The sequence below is a fragment of the Esox lucius genome, chromosome 10 (assembly GCF_011004845.1).
Source record: "Esox lucius isolate fEsoLuc1 chromosome 10, fEsoLuc1.pri, whole genome shotgun sequence".
Taxonomy (NCBI): Eukaryota; Metazoa; Chordata; class Actinopteri; order Esociformes; family Esocidae; genus Esox; species Esox lucius.
Window position 1 is genome coordinate 159,182 of NC_047578.1, and position 11,992 is coordinate 171,173.

The following is an 11,992-nucleotide window of genomic DNA, read 5'->3' on the forward strand; positions in this document are numbered from 1 at the left end:
TCATATTTCGCGGTGAAAAGGTCTTGTATTACACACACAGCATTATACACTTATAAGCCAAAACATTGCCGTCCTGCTGAGGCATGGACTCTACAAGACCCCAGAAGGTGTCCTGTGGTATCTGGGACCAAGACATTAGCAGCAGATCAAGTCCTTTTAGTTGCGAGGTGGATCTGCTGTGGATCGGACTTGTTAGTCCAGCACATCCCTTCAATGCTCAATGGGATTGAGATCTGGAAAATTTGAAGGCCAGGGCAACACCTTGAATTCTTGATCATGTTCCTCAAACCATTCCCGAGCAATGTACAGTGGATAGAAAAAGTCAACACACCCCTGTTAAAATACTAGGTTCTTGTGATGTAAAAGAATGAGACAAAGAGAAATCATGTCAGAACTTTTTCCATGTTTAATGTGACCCATAATGTGAACAAATGAAAAATCTAAACAATTGAAAAACAAACTGAAATCTTCGAGGGGGAAAAAATGAAAAATAAAAACCTTACAATAACCTGGTTGCATAAATGTGCAGACCCTTACATTTATTCTGTGTTGAAGCACCTTTTGATTTTATTACAGGACTCATTCAGAGTAAGCCCTTGGTATCTCTAGTACTAGCAACTCTTGTGAGTGCATCTGACAACTGCTGTTTTTCAACAAAAAAAAACATTTATGTGAGATAGTTAGGCAGTTTCTGTAACATAGCCCTATAAATAAACTTTAACCAATGTCTGAATCTTTTAATGGTCTGGGAGTCCCAGCCAGTACAGGAGACAATGATGTCTGTGATGTTTGCACCAGTAATAAAATGCAAAGCTGCAAGATAGACTGAATCCAGAGGTTTCAATATAGAATCAGAAGCAAGAATACATAGCAAATCCTCATAATGCATTACTGACATAAAAGTAGCTTGCCTTAGACCTGTATGCAATATCACTAACCCTAAAACAGACCTGAATGCAACTTTACTATTCCTAAAACAGATCTGTTTGCCAGTTTACTAACCCTTAAACAGAGCTGTATGCCAGTTTACCAACCCTATAACAGACCTGTATGCCAGTTTACTAACTCTAAAAAAGACCTGTATGCCAGTTTACTAACCCTAAAACAGACCTGTATGCCAGTTTACTAACCATAAAACAGACCTGTATGCCAGTTTACTAACTCTAAAACAGAACTGGTGCTCCTGCTTCCACTCTTCTGACCTCTATTTGGGTGGGCTCAGACTAAATATCCACAAAACTGATGACTGGATTCCTTTCACAAAACTGAGAGGAGAGTGGGGGAGCAGAGCCAGAGAGGTAGAGAAGGGAGGAAGAGAGGCAAAGAGAGAGAACGGGAATGAGGAAGGGAGGTCCACAGAAAGATGTGTTTCTTACTTAACTAAATATCAGGTATAAAAATTTGACCCAGTGTCTTCACGTTCATATATTTATATTGTTAGTGACATAAATATGTTAACTGTATATTTGTTTATTGCAAATATAATGTTTTTGGTCACTGTACATACCCTAATCTAACTGTCTTTTCACCAGTCATATTTGTTTGTCTCATGAGCTCTCTTTAAAAGAAATATGTAATTCTAGACTACTAGAAATATATTTTTTTATGTGGATTGGATATCATTTGAGGTTATTAATTTTTATTTAAATATTTTGACAGTCTTGGGTGTAAAATAAAACTAGGATTCACTTATTTATATATACTTATAAATATGAGATGTTACTCATCTCCGTAAGGGCCAGTTGTTTCTGTGCGCCAGGTTGCCAGATTTATTTGACAGTAAACTGCTATTGTTCTGTGGACTCCAGAAAAAAAATCAACTTGCCAAAGTCCATTATAAATAGACCAAGTGGATAGGAAACAACCCATCTGGCAACACTGCCAATATGCAAAAAGTTTCCTCCTAGCATCACATTAGCTGCAATGTTTCGCTGTTTCATATTTTATTTATGAGTGCAAAATCATGTTTTTCATGCTAACAGAGAAGAGTTTCAGAAGAAGGTTATTTGTTTCTGGCCTGATGCTCTAGATACTCAACTAGTCTAAAGAAGGACAGATTGATTGCTTCTTTAATCAGCAAAATAGTTTTCAGCTGTGCTAATATAATTGCAAAAGGCTTTTCTAATGATCAATTTGCTTTTTAAAATGATTTACTTGGATTAGCCAACATAATGTGCCATTGGAACGCTGATGGTTGGACAGATGGTTGCTGATAATGGGTCACTGTACACTTGTATAGATGTTCCATAAAGTCTGCCATTCCCAGTTACAATAGTCATTAAACCATTAACAATGTCTACACTGTATTTGTGATCAATTTGACGCTATTTTAATGGACAAAATATTAGCTTAGAAGGACATTTCTAAGTGACCCCAAACTTTTGAATGGTAGTGTTTTTCAGAGTAGCAAAGCCAAAACATGTTACTGTTTGAATAACTTAGCACATCATTGTAATTATACACTCTTTTTCAAATGGTCAGCTATTAGCTGGAACACATTATTTATGGTTCTGCTTACAGGGCCGGGAATCTAGCCACCCCTTCTTACAGACCTGCCTGCACACGTGAGTAAATCTGTCCACAAATCAAAAAAATTCCATTAATAGGAGGTGCAAAGAAGCAAATATCCTGTTTCTCTGTAAGCAGTAGAGCTGACCAGAGTGACCATAAAACAGATTGAATCTACTGTACAGAGACAGACCCCAAAACTGAATCTAATACATAGAGACAGACCACAAAACAGACTGAATCTAATACATAGAGACAGACCACAAAAAAGACTGATTCTAATACATAGTCAGACCACACAAAAAAACTGAATCTAATACATAGAGACTGACCACAAAAAAGACTGAACCTAAATCATTGACAGACCACAAAAAAGACTGAATCTAATAGACAGACCACAAAACAGACTGAATGTAATACATAGAGACAGACCACTAAACAGACTGAATGTAATACATAGAGACAGACCACAAAACAGACTGAATGTAATACATAGAGACATTTTAGAGTGGCTTTTTACTGTGGCCAGTCTAAGGCACCCCTGTGCAATAATCATGCTCTCAAATCAGCTTCTTGATATGCCACACCTGTGAGATGGATGGATTATCTCGGCAAAGGAGAAGTGCTCACTAACACAGATTTAGACAGATTTGTGAACAATATTTGAGAGAAATAGGCCTTTAGTGTACATAGAGAAAGTCTTAGAAATCTTTGAGTTCAAATCATGATAAATTGGGGCAAAAAAAGTGTTGCGTTTATAATTTTGTTCGGTGTAGATACCATGGGCCTTTCAGATACCCCGGGCCTATTCAGATAATCTGGCCCTATTTAGATACCCATATTTAGATACCCCGGGCCTATTCAGATAATCTGGCCCTATTTAGATACCCATATTTAGATACCCCGGGCCTATTCAGATAATCTGGCCCTATTTAGATACCCATATTTAGATACCCCGGGCCTATTCAGATAATCTGGCCCTATTTAGATACCCCTATTTAGATACCCCGGGCCTATTCAGATAATCTGGCCCTATTTAGATACCCCTATTTAGATACCCCGGGCCTATTCAGATAATCTGGCCCTATTTAGATACCCATATTTAGATACCCCGGGCCTATTCAGATAATCTGGCCCTATTTAGATACCCCTATTTAGATACCCTGGGCCTATTCAGATAATCTGGCCCTATTTAGATACCCATATTTAGATACCCCGGGCCTATTCAGATAATCTGGCCCTATTTAGATACCCCTATTTAGACACCCTGGGCCTATTCGGTTACTTTGACCCTAATTAGATACAGTGGGCCTATTCAGGTACCATGGGCCTATTCAGATATGTCAGCCCTATTTTGATTCATATAACCCGGGCCTATTCATAGACAGACCACAAAACAGACTGAATCTAATGCATAGACAGACCCAACTGTATTGTGATCCTAGCAACTCTTCTGCTGTGGGCCTATTCAGATACCATGGGCTTATTTAGATATGCCATCCCTATTTAGATTCTGCGGGCCTATTCAGATACCATGGGCCAATTCAGATAACCCGGGCCTATTCTGATACAGCAGGCCTTTTCAGATACCCCAGGCATTTTCGAATACATCTGGCCTAAAAATACAAGCCAATTTTGAATCTGATGCCAGCAACACATGGGGCTGGGGCATGTTCACCATTGTGTTGCATCACCTATTCTTTTAAAAATACTCTGTAAGCATTTGGGAACTGAGGAGACCAACTGTTTTAGTTTAGAAAGTGAAATGTGTTCCCATTCTTGCTTGATAAAGGATTTCAGCTGCTCAACAGTATTTTTTGTTTCATAATGCACCAAAGGTTTTCAATAGGTGACAGGTCTGGACTGCAATTTAGCACCCAGACTCTTTTACTATTGAGCCATGCTGTTGTAATACATGCAAAATGTGATTTCATATTTCAGGGATGAAAGGCCTTACCTTAAAAAGATGTTGTCTGGGTGACAGCATATGTTGCTCCAAATCCTGTATATATTGTTCAGCATCACAGATGTGGCATGCCATGTGCACTAATGCACCCCCATACTTTTACAGATGCTGGAATTTGAACTGTGCGCTGATAAGAAACCAGATGGTCCCTCTCCTCTTTAGTCCGGAGGACATGGCGTCCATGATTCCTCTGAATAATTTCAAATTTTGATTATCAGACCACAGGACAGTTTTCCACTTCACTTCAGTCCATCTTCTTTGTATATGGTTTCTACTTTGCATGGTAGAGTTTCAACTTGCGTTTGTGGATGCAGTGACATACTGTGTTCACAGGCAGTGGTTTTCTGAAGTGTTCCTGAGTCCATACAGTGATTTCCACTACAGAATCATGTCTGTTTTTAATGCATTGCCGTCTGAGGGCCCGAAGATCACGGCCATCCAATATTTCGGGCCTTGTCCCTTAAATACAGAGATGCAATTTTTAAACTTTTTGCAATTTTATGTTGAGAGACCTATTCTTAAATTGTTGCACTATTTGCCTGTGCAGTCTTTCACAGAATGATGAACCCTTCTCCACTCTTTCCTGACAGACCCATCCTCTCTTGAATGATATTTTAATACCCAATCATGTTACTGACCTGTTGCCAATTGACCTAATTAGTTGTGTGATTTTCAACCAGGTTTAGTTATTTGGCATTACACAGCCTTTCCTGTCTTTTGTTTCCCTTTCCCGACTTTTTAGAAACATTTTGCTGGCATCAAATTTGAAGTGGGCATATATTTTTCAAGAAACAATAAAATGTCTCAGTTTCAACATTTGATATGTTGTTTTTGTACTATTTTCTGAATATAGGGTTGAATAGTTAAATGATTTGCACATCACTGCATTCTGTTTTTATTTACATTTTAGGCAGCATCCCAACTATTTTGGAAACAGGATTGTAGAACACTGCATAGATACCAGGAACCCTTCGTTACTGTCCCAAATGAACCTGGAGACCTCTGTTAACATACAGATCTAAATTAATCAGGAGCCCTCTATTACTTTACAGATCAAAATAAATCAGGAGCCCTCTGTTAATGTACAGATGTAAATGAATCAGGAGCCCTCTGTTACCTAACAGATCAAAATAAATCAGGAGCCCTCTGTTAATGTACAGATCTAAATGAATCCAGAGCCCTCTGTTACTTTACAGATGTAAATGAATCAGGAGCCCTCTGTTACTTTACATATCTAAATTAATCAGGAGTCCTTTTTTACTTTAAAGATCTAAATGAATCAGGAGCCCTCTGTTACTTTACAAATATAAATGAATACGGAGCCCTCTGTTAATGTACAGATCTAAATGAATCAGGAGCCCTCTGTTACTTTATAGATCTAAATGTTAGTTTTCATATACAATGTCTTATTCCTGTGTTTTTAAATTACGTTCCATCCATTCATCTTCTTACACTTATCCGGAGCCGGGTCGCGGGGGCAGCAGTCTAAGCAGAGATGCCCAGACTGCCCTCTCCCTAGACACTTCCTCCAGCTCTTCCGGGGGGACACTGAGGCGTTCCCAGGCCAGCCGGGAGACATAGTCCCTCCAGCGTGTCCTAGGTCTTCCCCGGGGTCTCCTCCAGGTGGGATGGGCCCGGATACACCTTCCCGGGAAGGTGCCAAGGAGGCATCCGGAACAGATGCCCAAGCCACCTCAGCTGACCCCTCTCGATGTGGAGGAGCAGCGGCTCTACTCTGAGCTCCTCCCGGGTGACCGAGCTTCTCACCCTATCTCTAAGGGATCGCCCGGCCACCCTGCGGAGAAAGCTCATTTCGGCCACCTGTATCCGGGTTCTTGTCCTTTTGGTCATGACCCAAAGCTCATGACCATAGGTGAGAGTAGGGACGTAGATTGACCGGTAAATCGAGAGCTTAGCCTTGCGGCTCAGCTCTTTCTTCACCACGACAGACCGATACATCAACCGCATTACTGCAGAAGCTGCACCGATCCGTCTGTCAATCTCCCGTTCCATCCTTCCCCCACTCGTGAACAAGACCCCTAAATACTTAAACTCCTCCACTTGAGGCAGGCACTCTCCACCAACCTGAAGTGGGCAAGCCACCCTTTTCCGACTGAGGACCATGGCCTCGGATTTGGAGGTACTGATTTTAATCCCAAACGCTTCACACTCAGCTGCAAACCGTCCCAGTGCATGCTGAAGGTCCTGGTTTGAAGGGGCCAACACGACAACATCATCAGCAAAGAGCAGAGACAAAATCGTGTGGTCCCCAAACCTGACACCCTCCGGCCCCTGGCTGCGCCTAGAAATCCTGTCCATAAAAATTACGAACAGAACCGGCGACAAAGGGCAGCCCTGCCGGAGTCCAACACGCACTGGGAACAAGTCTGACTTACTGCATGCAATGCGAACCAAGCTCCTGCTTTGGTCATACAGGGCCTGACAGCCCTTAGCAAAGGACCCAGGACCCCATACTCCCGAAGCACCCTCCACAGGATGCCGCGAGGGGCACAGTCGAATGCCTCCTCCAAATCCAAATGGATTGGTTGGGCAAACTCCCATGAACCCTCCAGCACCCTGTAGAGGGTATAGAGCTGGTCCAGTGTTCCACGGCCCGGACGAAAACCACACTGTTCCTCCTGAACTCTGGCATAGACTTTCCCGGGGAGGCTGAGAAGTGCGATCCCCCTGTAGTTGGAACACACCCTCTGGTCCCCCTTCTTAAAAAGAGGGACCACCACCCCGGTCAGCCATCCCAGAGGCACTGTCCCCGACCGCCACGTGATGCTGCAGAGGCGTGTCAACCAAGACAGCTCCACAACATCCAGAGACTTGAGGTACTCAGGGCGGATCTCATCCACCCCCGGTGCCTTCCCACCGAGGAGTTTCTTGACTACCTGAGTGACATCAGCCCGGGTGATGGACAAGTCCACCTCTGAGCCCTCAGCCTCTGCTTCCTCAATGGAAGACGTGACAGCGGGATGGAGGATATCCTTGATGTACTCCTTCCACCGCCCGACAACATCCCCAGTTGAGGTCAACAGCTGCCCACCTCCACTGTAAACAGCGTTGGTAGGGCACTGTTTCCCTCTCCTGATGTGCCGGACGGTTTGCCAGAATCTCTTCGAGGCCAGCCGATAGTCCTTCTCCATGGCCTCCCCGAACTCCTCCCAGGCCTGAGTTTTTGCCTCCACAACCACCCGGGCTGCAGTCCGCTTTGCCTGCTGGGACCCGTCAGCTGCCTCAGGAGTCCCACAAGCCAACCAGACCTGATAGGACTCCTTCTTCAGCTTGACGGCATCCCTTACTTCCGGTGTCCATCACCGGTTCCGGAGACCTTATGGTCACAGCTTTGAGCGGCCGCTTTGACAATGGAGGTGGAGAACATGGTCCACTTGGACTCAATATCTCCAGCCTCCCTCGGGATCCAGTCGAAGCTCTACCGGAGGTGGGAGTTAAAGATCTCTCTGACAGGAGACTCGGCCAGACGTTCCCAGCAGACCCTTACAGTACACTTGGATCTGCCGAGTCTGTCCAGCTTCCTCCCCCACCATCGGATCCAACTCACCACAGCTCCGCCCCTCTCTTCAACCCAGTGTCCAAAGAACACACGGCCGCAGGTCAGATGAAACAACAACAAAGTCGATCATCGACCTACGGCCTAGGGTGTCCTGGTGCCATGTGCACTGATGGACACCCTTATGCGTGAACATGGTGTTCGTTATGGACAAACTGTGACTAGCACAGAAGTCCAATAACTGAACACCGCTCTGGTTCAGATCAGGGGGGCCGTTCCTCCCAATCATGCCCCTCCAGGTGTCACTGACGTTGCCCACGTGGGCGTTGAAGTCCCCCAGTTGAATGATGGAGTCCCCAGTCGGGACTTTCCAGCACCCCTCCCAGAGACTCCAAGAAGGTCGGGTACTCTGCACTGCCGTTCGGCCCGTAGGCACAAACAACAGTGAGAGACCTATCCCCGACCTGTAGGCGCAGGGAAATGACCCTCTCGTTCACCGGGGTAAACTCCAGCACATGGCGGCAGAGCTGGGGGGCTATAAGCAAACCCACACCAGACCGCCGCCTCTCACCATGGGCATCTCCAGAGTGGTGAAGAGTCCATCCTTCACCACTCTGTGTGTGGTTCCAGAGCCCAAGCCATGCGTAGAGGTGATCCCGACCCTCTATAGTCAGAACCTCTCAACCTCACGCACGATCTCAGGCTCCTTCCCCGCCAGCAAGGTGACGTTCCACGTCCCTAGAACTAGTTTCCGTGTCCAGGGATCGGGTTGTTGAGGCCCCCGCCTTCGACTGCTGCCCGATCCTCTACGCACTGACCCCTTATGGTCCCTCCTGCAGGTGGTGAGCCCACGGGAAAGCGGCCCCATGTCACTCCTTCGGGCTGAGCCCGGCCGGACCCCGTGGGGAAAGGCCCGGCCACCTGGCGGGGCCCCGGCTGTGCCATACCGGGCGACGTCACGGTCCTCAAAATGTTTTCCATCATTTTCATATACCATATTTTCCTAATGTCTATTTATGTTAGTTTTCATATACCATGTTTTCCTCATGTCTTTTTGTGTTAGTTTTAATACAGCATGTTTTATTCATGTCTTTTCATTTTAGGTTTATCAGGGAGAGGAGGCCAGGGTACAGGGTGTGAGCTAAGCCCTGTCTGTCTTTTATAAATTAAATCCAGTGGAACTTAACAGCCTAAGGTAAAGGCCCAGAGCTGTGCTTTTGGAGGACAAGAAGCTTAGACAGAGATCCTGATCAAAGACTCTTTCATGACCAGCATGCTGCTGATCTCGCATGTCAGTGTTTGGTAAATTACCTTACTTTGGTCATTTCCACGTGGACCTCAAAACTATGATCATGTCTCAATAATATCTGCCCCCTGTCCAACGTTGTTGTCATATCAGTTTCTGCTTTTCCAAATAATGTGGAATCAGGTCGTCAACAGTCCCAGGGTAGGAGTAGTACCAAAGTTATTCATCGTGATTTAAATGGCTATAAACTGAATGGTTTAAATGGTTCACTAGACACTTTCTCTTTCTGTCTGGCTCACTCTTTAAGCAACATAACAGATGAGGACCAAAACAAGTGTTTTTTCATGATGCATCTTTATTCATAATATCACAATGACTTATTTAATGACTTTATATATGCATATCAACTGATACACAACTAAACAAAACAAGGCACAATTTATAGAGTATTTATCCACATCACTGCAGTACAGAAACAAAGACAACAGGGGATGTACTCATATAACCATCCTTACACACACCACAACCATACACTCATATAACCACCCTTATACACTCCAACCATACACTCATATAACCATCCTTATACACACAATCATACACTCATATAACCACCCTTATACACACCATCATACACTCATATAACCACCCTTATACACACAATCATACACTCATATAACCACCCTTATACACACCATCATACACTCATATAACCACACTTATACACACAATCATACACTCATATAACCACCCTTATACACACCATCATACACTCATACAACCATCCTTATACACACAATCATGCACTCATATAACCACCCTTATACACACCATCATACACTCATATAACCATCCTTATACACACAATCATACACTCATATAACCACCCTTATACACACCACAACCTTATACTCATATAACCATTCTATCAGACCAAACACATTCACTCATATAACTATCTATTCACTAATATTTTATATTGGTTAAATATGACCATAAGAGTCAGACACTCTTCTTTGTAGTGGTTGTTGATAGCGATAGCAAACAAGGCTTCATTAGCGTTATTTTAACAGCAGGATATTATGCTGGTAGCACTCAGATTTTCTTTATCACAATAAAAGCCATCATTGAAATTCATAAGGCAATATAGTTGACAGTCTAGTCTGTAAAAAAGAACAGACAAGAAGAACATTGGTACAGACATTTGACAGAAAATGACAGACTAGATAAACAGTTTAGATTGTTTATTGCCTTATGATGGCTTTTATTTTGAAAAAGAAAATCTGAGTTAACGCTGCTAGCATAATATCCTGCTGCTAGAAGAACAGTAATGAAGCCTTGAATGGCCGTCACTAGTTGTCAATGCTGCCAACAGCATGTGACTTAACATACACGGGACGTTGTTTCAGTAGCTCAGAAAGAGTGGATTCTGTTTCTGGCAGAAACCAGCCCCATGCAGAGATCAGGAGAAGCGGAGACATTTATTGAACATATGGATGTTCACCATTGTCTACTTTCATTCCTCTCTGTGAAGTGAATATTTTCACAAAATAACAGTTTTGCAAAAAAAAGTACCAAGATAAAAAAAAGTACCAAGATAATTTAAGATTTTAAATTTGTTGAATCTGGACCCAAATGATGTCCCATTATAAGGGTAGATGACAGATCTGATGGAGTTGTCCCCTGTAGATCCCTAGAAAACTCACTACTAGAAAACTAGAAAACTCAATACTGAAACAAGCAATGGTCTGACAGATAACGCAACAAGTACTCCACAGTTTAACATTGAATAGGGAAAATATACAACATGCATTTCAAACAGTTTAGTTACAATGTGCATTATTGTAACATTCTCTGATTATCCGCTGTATGTTTGCACAAACATTAACCAAACCCTAACCCTAACCATACCCTAACCCTAAAATTAACCATACCCTAACCATACCCTAACCCCTAACATTAACCATACCCTAACCATACCCTAACCCTAAAATTAACCATACCCTAACCATACCCTAACCCTAACATTAACCATACCCCAACCATACCCTAACCTTAAGGAGAAGTTTGCTCACCCGGATAGCTCACCCGGCACAGCCAGAAGAGGACTGGTCACCCTCTGAGCCTGGGTCCTTCCTAAAATTCGACCTTCTTAGGGAGTTTTTCCTAGCCACTGAAATCCAACAATACTGTTGTTTGCTCCTTGGGGTTTAAGGCCGGGTGTCTCTGTAAAGCATTTTGTGACAACTGCTGTTGTAAAAAGGGCTTTATAAATACATTTGATTGATTGATTGATTGATTGGTTTGCAAGTATAGCATTTCATTTCAGTTTCAAAAACATTTAATGTAAACTGACACATTTTTGTTTAATGGTATATACCATTTATAACATGGCATTTTTTAATACTGTGATTAGCTAGAAGGGCATTCCAGAGTATGCATTATAATAATAACTATGCTCCTTATAATTTTGGGTTATGGAGTTCATTCTGTTTTTGAAGCAAAAGTTACCTAACCACTCAACCACTCAATAACATTTCAATAATAACAACCTAAGACTGGTGTTATTTTTATTAATATCCGCATTATTTCTACAGTAATTTCAACACATTTCTACTGTAATTTTATCACATCTCTACTGTAACTTCAACACATTTCAGGTGGTAAATGTGTTGCATTTGCCTGGGTATATAAGGAATAATGAACTCAGGGCTTTATTTGTTTTCTTAGAAAATAAATGTAAATATACCTTCCA